This window comes from Azolla caroliniana, unplaced genomic scaffold (genome assembly GCF_043228905.1).
Source record: "Azolla caroliniana isolate FFs.n. ecotype wild unplaced genomic scaffold, voAzoCaro1.0.p SCAF_4, whole genome shotgun sequence".
NCBI classification, from domain to species: Eukaryota; Viridiplantae; Streptophyta; class Polypodiopsida; order Salviniales; family Salviniaceae; genus Azolla; species Azolla caroliniana.
In genome coordinates this window covers 529063-550156 of record NW_028230439.1, presented here as the reverse complement: position 1 = coordinate 550156, position 21094 = coordinate 529063, and positions in this window count along the sequence as shown.

Below are 21094 nucleotides of genomic sequence, written 5' to 3'. Positions count from 1 at the left end.
CTAGTCAATTCTATAGTTTTGTTCGATGGTAATCCATACAATACTTTGAATAACGATGAAGATAGGAATATATCCTTGCAAAATATTGTACGAGAGAAGAATAAAGTTGTTGAAATACAGAATCCAGCAACCTCGAAGTAGGATCATGAAGCCTTGACTATTAAAGAAAGTAAGGATAGACATCATAAGTTTGAGGGTCCGTCTATGGGGCAATTTAATGGTAATCATTTGGGGGATAAAGGGAAGCATATCATTCAATCCTTGCCTGACCCGGTGCCTCAGGACAAGGTGCGACAAATTGACTTCTCGGGGATTGCCATGGATTGTGAAAAGGAGTTATCTTTAGTAATCTATGAGGAGGATCCATCAAAACAAAAGTCTCTCTCCGTAGTGAAAAGATGGTTTCTCAAGACATTAATGATTTTTCCTTTTCGGCAGTAACTTTGGTTCCAGATGATACTATGACATTGGAAAAAGCAAAGCCAATCCGTGCACATAAATACTCCGGTAAAGATATGATGAAAACTAGAAGAAAATTACGAGTTGTTGGGGAAGGAAAACGTAGAGGAGAAGTTTTGGCTGGAAAAAGGACAATTCCATAATACCTAGTTCTTTATTAATGGATGTTCTAAATATAATCTCATGGAATGTGCAAGGATTAGGAGGTAGTCGGTTTCAAAGAATCAGAGGGGTTTTTAGACAAGAGTTAAAAAGGCCTTATGTAGGACCAATAGATGTGCTCATTATTCAGGAGCATCATTTAGGGGAACAACGCCTCTTAAAATATGGGAATCTTCTCCCCGGGAGATGGCAACAATTCTGGTTGCCGGCTTTTGGACCGAATGATACCTAGGGGGGTTTATGTATTGCGGTTTCACATATTTGGGCTTCACATGTAAGTATGTCTGGATCATTAGCAAATAAAAGAGCACAATATATTGTTTTTCAAATAAGAGAGATTAAGTGGGGTTTGCTTAACCTTTACGCACCGAGGTCTCATTTTTGGTCTGAAATTCTATTACAAATACCTCAGATTGACCATTGGGCATTAGTTGGGGATTTTAATATGTTAGAGGATGTGCAAGATAGGCAAGGTGGTAGTTTACGCATTATGTCTGGGTCAGAATTTAGGGAGCGGGAAAGTCTATGTATGTGACTACAATTGGTTGATCTTTGGTCAATGCAATCCTTTAATAGAATACCATAATCTTTATCTTTTTCAAGATCTGACAGGATATTGGCAGGGGTCAACCTTTCTCGTTTGGATAGGTTTTATGGGAATGCTTTTATGTGGACAAGAGGTGGTCAATTAGGAATTTTACCTGGTTGTTCTTTTTCTGATCATTCACCTCTTAAGTTAAAATTCTCTTTATCATCGACAAGAAGGGCTAGTAGATTTAGAATCCCTAACTCTGTTTTTCTTAGAGATGATTGTAAACATTTTGTTCAAAGTATTTGGTCTCAATATCATTATGATGCGGAATCCGATGTTATCTTGATTAATGTGGTGCATGCGTTGAAAGAAATTCAAGAATTTTTTCAAACTAAAGCGAAAGCTTTGTACCTTGATTATGATTCCAAGATTGGAAGATATAAACGAGCTTTGGCAAAGGTGGCCTAGGTCTGTAGATTTAGCCACAAGAAATATTGCAATTACAAACGTCAGATTTTTGGTATCATAAATCCTTTACAAGATGGACTAGACAAGTTGATACAGTTTGCAAAGGGTTTTTTCAACCTCATCGCATTAAATCACATAAGTCTCAATCGACGAGTATGAGACGCGTTGATGGGTCTTTTACATCGAATGTGATGGAGATGAGGGACATAACATCATCTTTTTATAGTCATTTGTTGACAACAGTTCCAATTTCAAGAAATAATGTGATTAAGAGGGATGTTGTTTGGGCTTCGGTCTCTAATTGAGTTTCATTTGAAATGCAAATTTCTTTGCTTGCTCTGTTGCAACCTTCTAAAGTTTTGTTAGCAGCAAAGGCTTTAGGTAAGGATGTTTGTCCAGGTGTTGATAGGATGGGGGTTTCATGGTATATAGAGTATTGGGATATGATTGGTAATGTTTTGACTTTTGCCTACCAACAAATTCTTGACCATGGTTATATGCCTCAGGAATGGACAGAAGGCCTAATATATTTGATTCCGAAGGGGGACGACCCTTTGGATGATATTTGAAAATGGAGGCCTATAACACTACTTAATGTTAATGTTGTGTATAAGATTTTAGCTAAAACAATAACAATGAAGTTTTGTTAGCAACAAAGGCTTTAGGTAAGGATGTTTGTCCATGTGTTGACGGGATGGGGGTTTCATGGTATATAGAGTATTGGGATATGATTTGTAATGTTTTGACTTTTGCCTACCAACAAATTCTTGACCATGGTTATATGCCTCAAGAATGGACAGAAGGCCTAATATATTTGATTCCGAAGGGGGGCGGCCCTTTGGATGATATTTGAAAATGGAGGCCTATAACACTACTTAATGTTGTGTATAAGATTTTAGCTAAAACAATAGCAAGGAGGGTGCAACCTTTTTTACCTCAACTAATTCATGATTCCCATATGGGTTTTGCTCAAGAGAGAAGTAATTTTTATAACATTTTTTTGTTTTGGGAAATGGTGGCTATGGTAGAGCAACAACAACAAGATTTGGCTATTTTGTTTTTAGATTTCGAGAAGGTCTATGACAAAGTGGATTGGGATTTCATGGAAGGGACATTACAGCGAATGGGCTTTCCAATGCAATAGATTAGGGTTGTTGTAGCTTTGTAAAGGACCGCTCATAGTTCTCTTTTGTTTACAGGTGATGTTGGATGTAGATTTTCAATTTCGAGATCAATAAGATAAGGGTATCCACTAGCTCTCTTTTTGTTTATTTTAGTCTCTGAAACTTTTTTTGATTACCTTAGGAGTAGGGATGTAGATAATCCTGGTATAACCTTACCTATACAAGGATATGCAACCATGACTGTTGATTCAGAATTTGCTGATGACACCGCTTTATATGTTTTTGCAAAAAAGGAGAATGTTTTGAATCTTCAACAAGCACTAACATGTTTTTGTGATGCTTCAGGAGCTTTGATTAATTGGGACAAGTCTATGGGATTTTGGATCGCGTCTTCCTCTCCTCCACAAGATGTGCCAACTCCAGGTTTTATTTGGGTGCCTCGAGGTATAACAGTAAGGTATTTGGGTTGTCAAGTAGGGCTAGAATTGTCAGCAGAAGATATGGTAACACCCCTTTTATTACGAGTTAGAAATAAATTGTTATTTTGGGATACAACTAAATTGTCTTTACCTGGAAGGGTAGTTGTGGCAAACTCTGTTTTGTTTGCATCAATGTGGTATATTGCGTCAACGTAGTTATTTTCACGTTATATTATATTGAAATTACAACGCTTAGTTCGTAATTTTATTTGGGGTGCTTCGCTAGGATCAAGGGCTGTTGCAAAAGTTGCTTGGTCGGTTTTAATCCGGCCAATAAGTGAAGGTGGACTGGGCTTAATAGATCCTATGCTCCAGAGTAAGGCTCTTCTTGCGAAGCATGTTGTGAGAGGATTTATGCCTAGGGATGAGTTGTGGAAAAAGTTATGGTTGTTAGATATTGGTAACATTAAGCCTACCTTAGGAGGACGGTGGCAAGATAGTTGTAGATGGTTGTTTAATTCCGAATTTCCAATTAATTCTCAAAATGTTGGTTCTAGAAGATTTTTTACAGGTATTTTGAGGGTATGGAAGGACATTAGAGAGGTTCTATTATTTCAACTACCATCAACAGAAGCCCAATTTCTAAGACAACCATTGTTATGGAATCCTTTGTTTACTGATAGCTCTAGTTGTGTTTTAGGTATTAGGCTGCATTTATCATGGGGTAAAATGGACTCGGGTACAGCTACAAGTGTGGCTTATTGGGAGCGTTTTCAATTTCTCTCAAATGAGGACCAAAAACAATTCTTGTCTTCTTTACTGGGGGATGTTTGATGTCCGTTTAGATTCAATAGGCTTTTCAGAATTGTCAAAGGCAAATTACCTTACATAATAATTATACATGGTACAATCTTTTCTCACCTTTGGGCATTTTAATAGGTGCCAGGGCTTACACTGATGAGGGTAGAATAAGATTTTATGAGGTTGGAGATGTTGGTCTTTTATATTTAGTGGAAGAAGAAGCCGAAGTTATGCAACTAACCTCCCAAAAACCCATTAGGGTCATTGCTAGGTTAGAGAAGAAGATTTTCCTAGATCCTAACCCCTTTTTGGTAGACCACGCACGACAACTATGGTCATTTCAAAGTAAGCTAGTGGAACACCTTAATTGGGACCCGATTGATTACGCATGACGGTTAGTTGTGTTGAAGACAAGGCCGTCAATGCGGAAGATCAAGTAGCATTCGAATGGGGTTGAGTACCTGCGTATAACAGTTTCCAAGATCGTGCACAGAGATAGAGAGAGAGAGAGAGAGAGAGAGAGGAGGCACAAAAGACTCTTTCTATTCAATAGAAAACAATAATACAACCAACCTTACAAAAAGGTTACAAGGTCACTATATATAGTGACCGACTTAGGGCAACTACCATTTATGTTAATTACACAAATGGCCCAAACTTGATCTATACAAAGGGATAGTGTGAATACGTCCATTATACACTTGTATTCGACACTCCCCCGTAATGGGCGTATACATGGGTTATCTAAGATTACAGGTATAAACCTAGGTTCTCGGACATATCAGTTTTGTTCGAGTCGGCAGGGTCCGAAGGCAGAAGACCGGACTGGTCGGGTCGGAAGAGTTGAAGCCGATCATTAGGGAACTGATGTCGGTTGTCTGAAACCATCCTGCGCTGTGTCCGGCTCTAACCGGACTGGTTTGTTGTTACGCCCATTTGATGCCGAAGGGACCGAAAGCGGTCTGCCGAAAGACACTTGGTCATTCCATCTGCGACATTGTCGGTTGTGGATATTTTCTCTAGACCGATTTTCCCTGAAATGACGCAGTCCCGAACGAAGTGATATCGAACGTCGATATGTTTGGAGGCGTTGTGGTGAACCGGATTTCTCGACAAGGCAACAGCACCTTGACTGTCGCTATAGACAACTGGAGCCGAGTCATGGTCGACTTGCCGAAACGTGTGCGCCAGCCGGCCGAGCCACAAAGCTTCTTTTGCAGCATCGGACGCAGCTACATATTCTGCTTCGGTCGTTGAGGTCGCTGTGCACTCCTGAAGTTTCGACTTCCACGAAATTGCTCCATTGCCGAATTTGAAGCAGTATCCGGTTGTTGATTTCCGACTGTCTATACAGCCGGCGAAGTCCGAGTCGGTGTAACCGACTACGCCTGAGGTTGAGTTCGGACCGAAAAGAATGCCGTGGTCTTTTGTGCCAGCCAGATATTTGAACACATGCTTGACTGCGTTCCAATGCGATCGGCCAGGATTGTGCATAAATCTGCTAACGACTCCTACGGCATGAGAAATATCAGGCCGTGTCGCGACCATCAGGTACATAAGGGAGCCGACTGCCGGTGCATACGATACCGACTTCATATCTTCCCCCTCCGGACCGGATGTCGGGCAGTCTCGCTGAGAGAGCCGAAGATTCATGGGGAGCGGGGTTGAAGCAGATTTGGCTGATTGCATGTTGAAGCGTTCCAAGACACGTCCGATATAGTCGGTCTGAGACAAAAAAAGATGTCGTTTATCGCGATGCCGACTAATCTTCATGCCAAGTATGTGTCGTGCCGGACCGAGGTCCTTCATGGCAAACTTCAACCGCAATTGCCGAATGAGATCGGCAAGTTCGCCCGCGTGGCGTCCAGAAATTAGCATGTCGTCCACGTAAATGATGAGGAAGATGGGTGATCCATCTTGAGCTGTGTTGGTAAAAAGACAATGGTCCTCATCGCTTTTTGAGAAGCCGATCGATTGGATGAAGTCGTCGAACTTCTTGTACCATTGTCGCGGTGCCTGTTTGAGGCCGTATAGACTCTTCCTGAGTCGGCAAACTAGATGTTCTTGGCCAGTTGCCACGAAGCCTTTTGGCTGCTCCATATAAATTTCCTCTTCAAGATCACCATGGAGGAAGGCTGTTTTGACATCTAGCTGAATCAGCTCCAAGTTGTCGGCTGCCACTACGCCGAGTAGAAAACGAAGGGTTGTCATTTTCACCACTGGTGAAAAAATCTCGTCGAAGTCGACGCCATATTCTTGTCGGAAGCCCTTTGCAACTAATCTGGCCTTGTACTTTGGGGTGGTTGAATCAGACGTCTCTTTTAGTCGATAAACCCACTTGCAAGGAAGAGCACGTCGATTCTTAGGTAATTTGACCAGATCCCAAGTCTTGTTTGCCCGAATGGAGTGCATTTCCGACTCCATCGCCAGATGCCAGGTGGCTGAATCGACAGATGTCGATGCTTCTTCGTAAGACGTCGGTTCGCCGGCGTCGGTGAAGAAAATTCCAGGAGAATACCTCTCCGGAGGTTGCGACAGTCTCTCGGATCGTCGAGGTATGATTGGACTGGTCGCATCGGGTATCGAGGTCGGATGGTCCGAAAGCGAATCATTCGGCTGTGCCGAGTCAGAGTTGTCCGAGTCGGTAGTGTAAGGTTCAGCTACCCGTGAAGCTGACCGTGTGTTAAGAGCGGGGCCTTCTTGAAGGGTCGGCACATCGGAAAATGTTACCCTTCGGACTTCGATCGGTGTTTCACCTGATGGATTCATAGCCGACTCGTTGAACACAACGTCCGAACTTCGACCGATTTGTCTGCGTTCGGGGTCCCAGAGTCGGTATCCCATTTCGCCGTCGGATCCATATCCAAGGAAAATGCATTTCCTGGACCGAGGTGCAAGTTTTTGGCGATCATCTTTCGGAATAAGGGCGTACGCCTCGCATCCGAAGATCCTCAGCTTGTCGTAATTCGGCTTACTGCCGATCCATAGTTCCTGAGGAATTTGAAGTCCTAGAGGTCTGCTTGGCGACATATTGATTATGTGTACTGCCGTGAGTAGAGCCTCTGCCCAGAAGCCATCCGACAGTCCGGAGTGTTGGAGCATGGAAACTATCCGTTCTTGGATTGTCCGATTCATGCGTTCTGCAATCCCGTTTTGCTCCGGACTGTGTGGTGCCGTAAATTCACGTCGGATGCCGCGTTGTCGGCAGAATTTGACGAATTTTTCTGATTTGAACTCTCCCCCATTGTCGGTCAGAAAGCATTTCAGTTTTCGGTCAGTTTGATTTTCTACCATAGCGAGCCAATCGGAGAAGATCGAGAAGACACGATCTTTGGTGCGAATTGGATAAGCCCACACCTTGCGAGTCGAATCGTCAATAAAACTGACGAAGTAAGAGGCACCGCCGAGAGACTGATGCGGCATTGGGCCACAGACGTCCGAGTGGACTAAATCGAGAGGTCTCGTTTCTCTTGGTGCTGATGTCGGGTGTGATGCGGCTGCTTGTTTGCCATACTGGCAGCGTTCGCAGAATTGATGGTCCGAGAAGGAGAGTTTAGGGATGTATCCGGCTCTAGATAGGTGCGTAATGCCGGCCTTGCTGAGGTGTGTCCTAATCTTCTGTGCCATAGTGATGACACAGGAATATCCACCAAAAACAGGTTACCCTCTCTGAGCGTAACGTGCAACGGATACAGTGAGTGTATCTTGGGTCCTCTAGCAAGCAGGAGGTTCCCCCTGTGGAGTGTCCACCCTCCCGAAGAAAAACCGGCACGAATGCCGTCTTCATCTAGTTGTCCGACTGAGATCAATGGCCTTGAGAGCTCGGGTACATGTCGGACATTGTGAAGTACAAGTGTAGAGCCACCTGCAAGGTTGAGCTCTACTGTGACGATTCCAATGATGTCACAGTGTTGCGAGTTGCCGACTCGAACTGAGTCGGAGTGACGGATCGTATATTGCCGAAATTGGGATCGATGAGGAGTCACGTGAAATGACGCGCCGGAATCTAAGAGCCATGTGCTCGATTCTTCAGTCGTGAGCAGAACTTCTGATCCGACTGGATTTTCGATTGATAGTATATTCGGGTCGTTTGGTAGCACATCAGCTGAGAAGCTGACGTAATTGATCTCCTCATGCCGGCCACTCTTCTTGTCTGATTTCTGAGACTTGTCGTTCTTGTTCTTGAGTGCGCGGCAGTCGGCTTTGATGTGTCCGGGTTTCTTGCAATAGTTGTAGATTCGATTATCCCGTGACTGGCTCCGTCTTCGCTGATTGTTCGGCTGCCGTGAGGAATCTCTTCCTCGTATGTTCGATCGGTCTGTCGAACCTTGTACTACATAAGCGTCGTCTGTTGAGTCTTTGGCGAAAGACTTTCTCCGAGCTGCTTCGGTCAGGATTGCGCTCGTGACTTCGGAGTATTTGACAGCCGTGGTTGACGCGTTGCACACGGTTGTGACGAAAGTTTCCCATGATGAGGGAAGGCTGCTCATGAGTATCATTGCTCTGAGTTCATCCTCGATTGCCGTCCCCTGAGAGGAGATTTGGGAGCTTATGCTTTCGTACTCATTGAGATGTGCTTGAACCGAATCTGATTCTTTCATCCGCAAGTTGTAGAGGCGCCGGATCAGAAACATCTTTGTTGCAGCGACCTTCTTTTCGTAAGTGTCTGACAGTGTTTTCCACAGTTCGAATGCTGTCGTACACGATTGCACCGTAAAGTATACCGATTCCGATAGGTGCATCCGAATCGTGGCGCGGACGATTCTGTCCAGCTTCTGCCACTCAATTGGTTTGTATCCTTCTGGAGGTTCTTCATTTTCGATGGGATCGATTTGCCCCTTGACTATGAGATAGTCCTGCATTTGCTCCTTCCAGAAGTTGAAGTTCGATCCATCGAACTTTCGTAGACTCATTTCTGACGAGCCGGATGTTGATGCCATCAAATTTGGTTTCGGTTGACGAAGCTCGGTTCGGAGTTGACTACGAACCTTGTTGGAGTGCAGCCGGTTGGCTCACCCGATATCGTTCTAGTCGGATTTGGACCCGAGTCGGTTCGGCTTCGGATATATGTATTGTTGAACTTGCTCGAATTGACTCCGGTAACTTGAGGGACAGAACCGACTGGTCTTCCCGAATGTTGCCGAGTCGGAGTGAGCCCGGTTCGCTTCCGAATATATATGCCAAATACCGATTATTGAAACCGATTGTCTGGACCGATTCTGCTTCGGGTGACTGCAGCGACGAGAGAGACGGATCCAACTGATCCTCCCGAATGTCGATCAGCCGGATGAAGCACGAATTTGGGTTGTTGTCTTGAGACCGATCTGCACCGAGTGGTCACAATGAGCGGCGAGCAGCGTTTGATGACCTCTTCGGATGCCGTTTAACCGAGTGGAGCACGATCGTGTCAATGTTGCACAAGGGGATTTCACCTCGAGCGGTTACGATCACAAGGAACAGAGTACAACCGGCTGGCTTACTCCAAGCGAAGATGATCTAACGCGATGAGATGCAAGCCTCGTTTTTCTTCTTCTTCTCTCTTCTTCGAATGACGCAAGAAACCGAGTGCTGTGCAGGCTGAGACGACGGCCGACAGCGGGATGAAGGACCGAATATTGTGCAGGCTCTGATACCAGATGTTGAAGACAAGGCCGTCAATGCGGAAGATCAAGTAGAATTCGAATGGGGTTGAGTACCTGCGTATAACAGTTTCCAAGATCGTGCACAGAGATAGAGAGAGAGAGAGAGAGAGAGAGGAGGCACAAAAGACTCTTTCTATTCAATAGAAAACAATAATACAACCAACCTTACAAAAAGGTTACAAGGTCACTATATATAGTGACCGACTTAGGGCAACTACCATTTATGCTAATTACACAAATGGCCCAAACTTGATCTATACAAAGGGATAGTGTGAATACGTCCATTATACACTTGTATTCGACAGGACGCTCCAGGAGCTCAAAATCGGTGGGGGCGGGTTCTTACTGCCGGCGGAGGAAGACCGGTTTCGGAGAATGCTCGGAAGGCACGGGAAAGCCTTCGCATTCTCACCGGAAGAGATCGGGTGCGTAGACCCGACAATCGTGGAGCCAATGGTGATATTCACGGTACCGCATGTGCCGTGGAATCTCAAGCCGATTCCAGTACCGAGAGCTCACATCCCGAAGTTGATGGAGCTATTGAGGCAGAAAGTCGATATGGGCATTCTCGAACCGTCGAGTGCCCCATACTCGAACCAATGGTTTACCGTACCAAAGAAAAACGGAACATTGCGCTTCATTCAAGACCTGCAGCCGGTCAACAGAGTGACCATTCGGAACGCAGGAATCGGACCGACCATAGACGAGTTCGCGGAGGCCTTCGCCGGAAGGTCGATTTACTCGGTCCGTGATCTGTACTCGGGGTACGACCAGTTCCAGCTAGCCGTGGAGAGCAGAGATATTACGACGATGCGAACTCCCCTCGGCCTAGTGCGAATGTGTACCCTGCCACAAGGAGGAACCAACTCGGTGGCCCACATGGTGAATGCAATGAACAAGGTACTGAGGGATTGCATCCCAGACATCACCATGCCATTTCTAGACGACATCCCGATAAAGGGGTGCCCGGTGGAAGAGAAGGACGAGACAGTCGGGCCGTGATCTGTACTCGGGGTACGACCAGTTCCAGCTAGCCGTGGAGAGCAGAGACATTACGACGATGCGAACTCCCCTCGGCCTAGTGCGAATGTGTACCCTGCCACAAGGAGGGACCAACTCGGTGGCCCACATGGTGAATGCAATGAACAAGGTACTGAGGGATTGCATCCCGGACATCACCATGCCATTTCTGGACGACATCCCGATAAAGGGGTGCTCGGTGGAAGAGAAGGACGAGACAGTCGGGCCGGACGGATGCCGGCGATTCGTGGCAACACACATCGACGACTGCGAGAAGGTGCTACAAAGGCTAGAGGATGCGAGGCTCACCTTCTCCGGGGAGAAATCGGCCTTCGGGCAATCAGAAATCCTGGTGGTCGGACACCTATGCGGACCATATGGCCGAAAGCCGTCTCCGGCAAAAGTAGAAGCCATCTCCGCGATGAAGACCGACTGTAGCTCGGTTATGGAAGTTCGGAGGTTCCTGGGGGAGTGCGCATTCTACCACATATGGATCCCGCATTACGCCCACGTTGCGGAGCCGCTATACGGGTTGCTGAAGAAAGGACGAAAATTCGAGTGGCGAGACGAGCACACGGAGTCGGTCCGGAAGCTGAAGGAAGCTCTTGCGGCAGCACCGGCGCTCCGGAAGGCTGTCTACGAGAAGGGTGCCCCGGTATACATAACAGTGGATACGAGTCCGACCGGGATCAGATGGGTCGTCAACCAAGAAGACGAGGACGGCATTTGGTTCCCGATCCGATTCGGCGCGAAGGTCCTCAATGAGCGACAACGAGGGTACGCCTATGTTAAACGCGAACTCTAGGGTATCGTTTCGGCAGTAAAGGCCGACAAAGACTACCTGATCGGGACAGAAGTGATTATCGAGACGGATTGCCTCCCAATTCTCGGCATGGTTTCCAGATGCGCGACACCGGACTTGGCGATGCTCAGGTGGATAGCATACATCAAGTCCCTGGACCCGGAAATACAACACATTTCCGGAAAGGACAACGCCATGGCCGACATGCTTTCGAGGGCGAGGTTTGATGACGAGGGCGGCATGGTTTCGGAGGACGAAGAAGTCGGCGTGGACTTCTTCGAGGCAGTGTACGTAACGACCGATGGGACGAGCACTCCGGCGCTTAACGGCTTCGACGAGAGCAAGTACGACGGCGAGTGGCTCCAGATCGGTGGTTTCTTGAGGACAATGACGCCGGATGCGTCGTGGACGAGGGACGAGGCCAACCGGATCCGGAAGAAAGCATACCGATTCTTTCTCCGGGATGGATACTTATGGAAGCACCTGAAGAAGAGGAACGGCGTCCCGCTCCGAGTGGTGGCGATGAAGGAAGAACAGGAGGAGCTGCTGACGGCCTACCACGACAGCCCTTGGGCTGGACATCGTGGAACGTGGGCGACGTTCGAGAAGATAAAGGGGAAGTACTGGTGGCTGGGACTGTACCGGGACGTGCATCGGTTCGTGACAACTTGCGAGAGCTGTCAGGTGCACTCCATAGTCCGACATCGGGATGAGCTTCACCCTATGTACCCTCCGACCATCCACTTCAAATGGATGGTTGATATGGTGACGATGCCGATGGGAGTAGGACAGATGCGGTATCTGGTCCTGGCTCGGGAAGATCTGACGAACCAGGTGGAAGGCCGAGCCCTTCAGAACAAAACGACTGCGGTCGTATGTCGGTTCCTGATCGAGGACGTGATATGCCGGTACGGGTGCGTCGGGAAGATCGTGGCTGATCGCGGGGAGTTGGACGCCGAAGAGGCCGAGGAGCTGTTCGACCGGCTAGGAGTCAAGCTCTCGCTTACCACTGCGTACAATCCGGAGGCGAATGGGAAGGTGGAGCGCGGACACGGACCGATCGTCAAGGCGTTAGTACGGGCATGCGGAGGTCAAGTCGGGAACTGGCCGTGGTTGTTGCTTTACGCGTTGTGGGCGGACCGAACTACGCACAGTTCGGTAACCGGATTCATGCCGGCAGAGCTCATGTTTGGGCAGAAGCCGATCATGCCGATGGAACGTACGATCTCCTCATGGGCAACCGTGGACTGGAAAGACGAGATGAGCCGGGAGGAACTGTTGGCGGCGCGCATATGATAGCTCGAGCGAAGACCGGAGGACGTGGAGCAGGCTGCGGGAAAGCTTCGGGTGGCAAGGACGAGGAACAAAGCCCGGTTCGACCGAACGCATCGGTTCCGACCAAAGAAGATCAAGGAAGGCGACTGGGTGCTAGTCTACGATAGCAGCCTCGACAACCAGCACCGAGCGACACGGAAGTTCGCAAGAAGGTGGTTCGGGCCTTACGTGGTACAAAGCGCCAATGACAACGGGATGTACCATCTGGTAGAGCTCGACGGCACGAGAATGGCGATACAGGTAGCTGGGAAGCGGATCAAAGCGTTCAAGAAGCGTCACGACGACGAGCCGGATCCGGTTAACCTGGACCATGACGACGAACGATCCGAAACCGAGGAAGAACCGACGGGCGGGGAATGAAGGCTGGACCGGTTTTCTTCGTCCCAACTCAATTTGGCGCATGCCGGTGGATGTGCAGTTAGGTGGGGGCGGATGTCGTGAAGAAAACCGTCCACAAGCGGAATCGGTGCACCGAAGCGTAGGAACCGGCTCTTCATGCACGTGCGTCTTATGTAGTACATAAGAGAGAATTAGGTACATAGAAGATCCGAGGTAGGTAGATTCGTTAGGTAGGAAGTTAATGGGAAACGGCTCCTTTCTTGCCTATAAAAGGAGGGAGACGAGGAGGAGGGGGGTATCGCGCGGAGAGAGGATGAAGTGTTGTCGGGTTGTGGACCGAAGGCTTCTCTCTCTTCCATACTCCATAGGTTCTTTCTGTGCAGGGTTTCGGGGAGGCTCGCGCTGCTCTGAGGAATGCCCGAGTGCTTCCGGCAGCACCTCCAACCTACTCCTTTCTTTCTGAGCGTTTACGAACAGGCATCGGCATCTGTTCGTCGGCCTGTTCGGTTGTAATCGACTTCGTGCTTCTTGTTGTTCGTCTCTGTTAATATATACATACATACCTTCGTGTCTCTCTGTGTCGGTTTCCCGCTCGCGTCTTTGTGTCGAAGGGCCGTGTCCCTGTGGATCTACGCTCGCACGTAGTGGGTCCCTTCCCTTCTCCTTTGTCTCTTGCTCTTCGGTACAAGACCCCCGAGTCCCCGCCTCATTCCACGCATCCGCGAGGAATACCTCGACAACGGCTTGCCATGTTATTGGTATATATTGAGTAGGATAAGAATGAGGATGCTATACAACTCTATCCTTGAAGGCCTGTGTAAGGTGTCTAATTATTATGATGTCATTTTCTGGTATGATGAAAGTAGGTGATAGGATCCATGGCTAGTCATTGGGATAGTCTTTTTCATCTCTTTTGTAGTTTGTACTTGATAGGTTTTTTAAAACTAATGGAAGGATATTTTGTTTTGGAAAAGAAAAGAAAAAAAACCCTTGTGTGAAGAAGCCACTCTAAAATACCCTAGGCATTTAGCCATGAGGCCAATAAATGTTGAGTTATCAATACCCTCACACATTTAATATGTCCATCACTATTTACCACATGGCACCAAGACGTTGCAAGCTTTACCTTTCCATGCTCGTTACCTTCTTTGTCATTAAAGTAAGCAACCATTTTTTTCCATAATGATTGTCCCTAAAATATATACTTAAGAAATGAGAACCTTTGAGCCACTAGTTTGTATAAATTTAAAAGTTCTACCCCACTAAGACATTTTGGAGTACAAATATGTTTGCATGCCACTCCCAATGTTTTGTCCTCTTCCCTAATGTGAACCACATTAAGGTTACTAACTCACCAATAACCTTTTTAGACCATGGCAAAAATGGTAAATAATAGGATAGATCATAGTAATAATGTTTGATTTGACCACTTGTAGTCGAACATGATAAAACCAAGCTTGTGATCTCCAATACATAATTTTGTTTGCAATTCGTTCAAATATCCAATATGGGATTTCGCATTAGATGCGTCCTAACCAATAGGATAAATAACGAATAATACCATGTAGTATTACCATTCTATCCATCCAACCTTCTCCAAATTTCTATATCTACATGAAATGAGAACTAATTTGTGCATGTTAATATTTAACTCCAAGGCTGCATAAAACAACTCCCGCACTTGTAGAGCCTTCATAATATTTTATTGCAAGACTCCTAAAAACGTGACCATCAACTAATGCTTGTTCAATGCACAATTTCCTTGATGGTAATGAAAGTCCTACCAACTCTCTATCTCTAGTAACAAACATAATGGGCATTCTTGCTAAGTTGTTTTCAAAAGTGGATTGGGTTGGGCAATTCCTCCATTAGGCATGACATGAAAAATAGAACCCTCCTCCAATGTATATATCATTGGTGGCATGCATTCACCAAATTCCATATGAACAATTAACTCCATCACAGATGACTAATTCAAATTATCATAAGCCTTTTCTAGATCTAAGGGTACCATGACCAACCCTTGTTTGGTCTCCTCCTTCGCAAAGTCGTATGTACATTTAGAATATTACATAGAATACCCATCCATGATATATATCCATGTTGTGATTTCTGAATTATTGCAGAAAAATATGTCTGTAACATATTAGTAATGACCTTAGCAAATAATTTGCACACTCGCTCCCATAAAGAAATAGGTCGCCATTGAGAAAAAGACAATGGACATGGAATTCTTAGGCAACACAATTATCAAATCAATCTTCCATGATTATGGCATGTACCCTAAATTCCAATCTTGTTGAAATTTAATTTTGATTGGTCTCATCAATTCCTGTACATCTTAAAGAATACATTCGTAAGTCCATCCAAACTAAGGCTTTTATCATTTGACAAATGCAACACCACTCTCTTCATCTCATCCTTTGTAAAATCTCCCTCAAGGATGTCTATTATACCTTGCGATACATGACCTCTCACTCTACTCAAAACAATAATTACGAGCATGTGTAACAGTATCATCACTATTGGTACATGAATCAAATAATTGTGTGACACATTCCTCAACATACATTACCATAATGAATTATGGATCCATATGTGTTTATCTATTTACTTCTCGCCTTAATACATTGTATCTAACATGTGATTCATGTAAGGCATGAAAACATTTATGCAATTGACAATTATTATTGTGAGTAACTCTCGCCTCATCTTATATACATTAGCTTGTTGATAAGTGTGCATTTGTAGTTCTTGCAATGATGTCATTAGAATTCTTACTTTGAATCTCCTTAGGCACCACATGCATTGGTTAATAATTTAACAAATTATTCCATCTATCAATCAAAATTGCTAACAAGCACATCCCATGCTTCAAAACAAACATGTTCCATAAATTCAACAAACGATTGTCCCATATATCTATGGAATATGTCATGATGGAGGAAAGATAAGTTAAAATGCATACAGAGTTCTCACACAATGTCATGAAAATGAGCCACTGACTCATGATAAATACAAATACAAGTAGAAAATGATAAGACAAGTCCCCCTCCATGTTAAAATGCTATATCCAACATCTTTGGCAATAAATTAGTATTATGCATTATGTACATTCGATCAAACCTACACGTAGAACTATATTGCATATATTGAAATGTGTATAGTGAGGTCATCCCATGAATCCAATTTCATATATTAACTTTAAAGACTTCAATCTCAAATTGCTCCCATATTTCTTGCAATTTTAGGGCAACCATCAAAGAGTGCGCCCACATGTGTGAATTGGTCTACTGCATAAAATATATTAAATTTGCAATTTTCCTAATAATCGCATTAAGTCCTTAGTCTCAACTTCAACTTCCAAGTTCCAATACATCCTCTTCAATACATTTAGATGATTTTTTCAACATTATCTTTCAATACACAATCTTCTAGTAATACACGTGGATTCACAACACGTTGTCGTGAAGATTTTCAGCAACGGTGTGAAAATTGCATGGAATGTACAAAATCGAGTATGGTTCTTCACACACAATATGAAACAATAATAGTAAAGATATTATTTTATATTAGTTTCATATCTTGGTATGAAAAGATGGATGTCTTCAAGAGCTTCCAAATGTACTTTACTACATTTGAAACGAACAACTAAATGTCAAGTTATGTGAGTGTGAAGTTTGAGAAGAAGAAGAGTAAAACAAAACTATGAGATATCCCATATAGATAGGACAACATCCAGATTCAAGATTATATAAGTAGAGCCATATCTCTTTATATTTTATCTATGTGTTAGGAGCACAAAAAGGTTGGGTTATATAACTTGGATGAATGGATGAGGCCAAGTTCTTCAAATTGGTTTTGGATGACGACGGAACCGGAACCGGAACCAAACGGACGGTGACGGAACTGGAACTGGAACCAGAATGGATGACGACAGAATCGGAACGGACATACGGATCATGACCAGACCGGTCGGGACAGACGGGACCAGATCGGTCAAATAGGTTGATCGTGATGCATGATGTCTTGAAGATTTTTCGGTGTGAAACGAAAAAGCCAAGTCATTATTTCTTTAAGTTATATTTTTATCATTATACTTTCACATGTAAATTCTCATACATGAGAGCTTGAATGAGTGACATGGTAACTATCATGCAACACATGTAATGCATGAGCGCCAAATGGCCAACATGCATCTCATGTGTTTCATGCATTACATGTATGTCTTGCACCCTCACATTCATCATATGCATGGGGGCATCTATAAAAGAGGGGAGAAGGAAGCAAAACACATCTATGTATTAATCAAGAATTTAATAAGAAGAAAATTCGTTATCCAATTGATGATATATCTTGTTCCTCAAATCTAAAGTCAAGGGTTCAATCTTTATCTCTCCCTCCATTTCAATCTCTCTCAATCTAAAGTTAAGTGTTCTATCTTATCTCAATCTCTCTCTCTTTCAATCTATCTTAAATACTTTCTCACTAAAGCTAGTGCAAACTTCGAATCCTTCCAGTCTAGGACCCCGACAGTTCCGCCTCACGATCCGCACATAGTGATGGATTTTCATGACAACGTGAACATGAGAGGAGTTCAATTACCTTGTTTATTATGTTGTTCATCCATTATTTTCTACCTCTTCTTCGATTGCTTTGTCTATCATATCTTCCACCTCGATCGACCAATATGAAATATAACATCTCAACCAAATTTTTTTAGCAACATGAGTTCCATTTGGAATTCAAGCTTCTCCTTTGATTTGCTCTACCGACATATCTACCTCTTTAAGGTCTTCCCATTTTTGGGTAAAATGCATTATTTTCGTTCTAATAATTAGAAATATGCAAGCTAGATGTACAAATTTGTTCTTTTTGCAATAACTTTGAAATTGCATGGTAACATGATGGAATATTGAGCCCATGCATGTAAGTGTTGAATATACAATAGTTCTTGGAAATTCATGATCAATAATCTTCAATTCATCCACCATCTTTCTTATTTTCACAAAATAATCTAAGACAATCTTACATTTATCCATTTTAAAATATTGCAATTGTGTTTTGAGTTGTATTTTCCTTGCTAACATTATGTCAATATACATTTGTGCAAGCATATCCCATATATCTTTTGTTGTGATGCATTTCTTAATATATGGAATTGTAAGATGCAATTAATATATTAGAAATAATTTTTCTTCATATATATGAGTGGTCTAAGCAACCCATTTGTTTCTGCACTTCATATAAACATGTTTTATTTTCCAAAAAATCTCCTTCCATTAGTTATACAATTTTACAAATGAGAGCGTTATATACAAATCCCTATAGGGATGCAATAGTTCCATCTTATGTGGATGCCCACTAAGTTAAGAAGGGGAGAGGATGACCAATATTGGAAGAAGGCTAGTCGTTGTCTTTCAACTCCATCAGAGCAGCCCTTGAGGTCATCATATTGACTCTTTAGAATGGCTACAATTTCACTCCATATCTCTTGCATTAACATTACTAGATGCGTGGTTTGGTTGGAGAAGACCCGTCTACACCATTGTTTCTATAGAGTCCAAAGAGTTATTGGGTTGACAAATTCCAACACAACTTGAGATTTGACATTAATAGGAGTTGAGTGGATATTGTCGATGGTGGAAAAAAAAAAAATCTTATGCTTTTATCACCAAAGTCATCCCCTCCTAATGATGCTTGTACTTGTCAATTAGCGTCTGCCATTATAACCAACATACATTTCCCCACTTGATTGTGCCTTGCACTTGGCATAATTCCAATAGGAGGCCAACCCCCCTGTCGTATTCGATGGGTCTCTGGGTTGTCCCATAGAGCGTGTCGGATTGATTTTGTTGCCTTTGGCCACACTACACAATTAGGAGAGCTAAAGTTCCCACGTTGCCACGCTCCATTTTCAATCTTGACATTATCTTGCACCAATTCTTTATCTTGTGAATGCAAATAAATCTCAACTTTATATTTCTAGTAATGATAATTACCTTTATCAAGTTTCTCTAATTTTGCTACTTGTAGCAACTTCATTCTGATCCTCAATTCATATTAGAATCAGTATTGGGATTTGGTATTCACATGAATAATTATGACCTTCAATTTCGTTTTTACAAAACAAGATTTCAAATCATTATTGAAAATGATTCACGGAATTACTATAGCATATAATATATCAACCAAAAAGACTTTTACATAATATGATTTGATGGTGTGAAGTTGATTTTTGCTCGTAGGAAAAGACTGTGACAAATACATTGGATGCGAAGGTATAGAAGAATAAAGCACAATATGAAAGGTCCAAGAGTTGTGAGATGAATGAAATTGAAGAGATATAAAGTTAGAGGCGTTTTTCAAAAGTAGAAAAGGCAAGAAAAAAGAAAAAGGAGAAAAACTTAGGAAATTAAGTAGAAAAAGCAAGGTAGAGAAAAAAGCTCATAACTTCTTCATCTCTTATCCAAATTTCAAAAGAAAAGATTCGTAAGAAAGCTGACAAAGAGAGCTTTCTTGTATGAAAAATTTGGATGACAAACAAAAAATAATGATATGAAAAACGTACCACACAAACTCGAGGATATGTAAAAGAAAATAAAATAAAAAAGCAAGAATAACGTAACTAAAACCCTATAAATATGTGGTATTCTTAGTAATAGGAAGGGGGAATAGAAGATCTATAAGAAGAAGATTAGAAGAAGTGAGAAAACAATTAGTAGAAGAAAGAGGGAAGACAAAAATACTATTTTAGTAATAGTATATTGAAGTAGTTGTTTGGGGTTGTTACTCTTGGAGTCTAAGAGGATTGTATTCTTTTCTTAATAATATATTCAAGTATTCTTTTCTCTTTCTCTTCTCTTCTCTATCATTTTTCTCTCTTTCATCATCAGATGGCAAGATACTTGATGGCTCCCAATAACCTTTTACTTGGTTTTGTAGTATTTCGTGAGAGAAAAATTTATCGATTCATTGTTCTTTCTCTTCCTTTATCATTGAAATCGATCTATAGCAAATTCTTTTAAAACCTTGCTCTAATACCACTATTGGTTATATTCTTAATAGAAGATTGATAAAGCATAGGTAGAGAATGATCTTAACATAAAAGCGGCATAATATTCTTCATATTAGTTGTCAATTACAATCTCAGTCACTTTAATCCTACTATATTTCTCACATGACGATTAACGTCTATTGTTTGTGAGGTGTAAGGTTCTTGTATACAATTTGTATGGCAGAGCAACTCCAAAAAACACAAAGATATTCAAGTTCACCATATACCTCATTATTTGAGGATGTTTTCATTGTCCGTGAAGTGTCATGCTTCAGTTGCAATGTAGAAACACCATCCTTTGACTCCATGGAACATTCTGGAGTGTTGTGTCTAAGAATCTTATCAAAAGGGGAAGCAAGTGTGGTGTCTTAGAATCCTTGAAGCATGTTAAGAATCAGGTAATTAAGCAATGGTTATTTAGTACCTAATTATGTGACTAAGTTAAGTGGAATATTAAGTGATATGTGTGCGTGAGAGGAAGTTAACACTATGAACAACAAACAAGATGGGGGGTGATTAATTCTATATTAAATTAGTATCATCAAATACAAAAATACCCACAATGAGGTTTATATAGATCTCATGTGCAAGGGTGGGTGCACATGTGTGAGGAGAATATAGGTACAAGGGTGTAAGTCATATATTAAATGTACTTGGGAGTGGAGGATCTAGAATGTCCCACTAAGTATAAGGTCCTATTCAAGGCGTGGCCCACGTTATAATCAACACTTCTAACTAGATTCTATCTAGGTAACTACTAAGTTACGTGGTTGACTAACTAACTAACTACAGTTGAGCTTGATATCTCAACAACATCCTATATATGTATAAGGTATGCATTGCCTTTTCTTAGTTGCCTATATAAACCCCATGGTACCTTTTTTAAGGGTTTACACAATTTGGGCGACCAATTTATATTCTTGACAACAATATA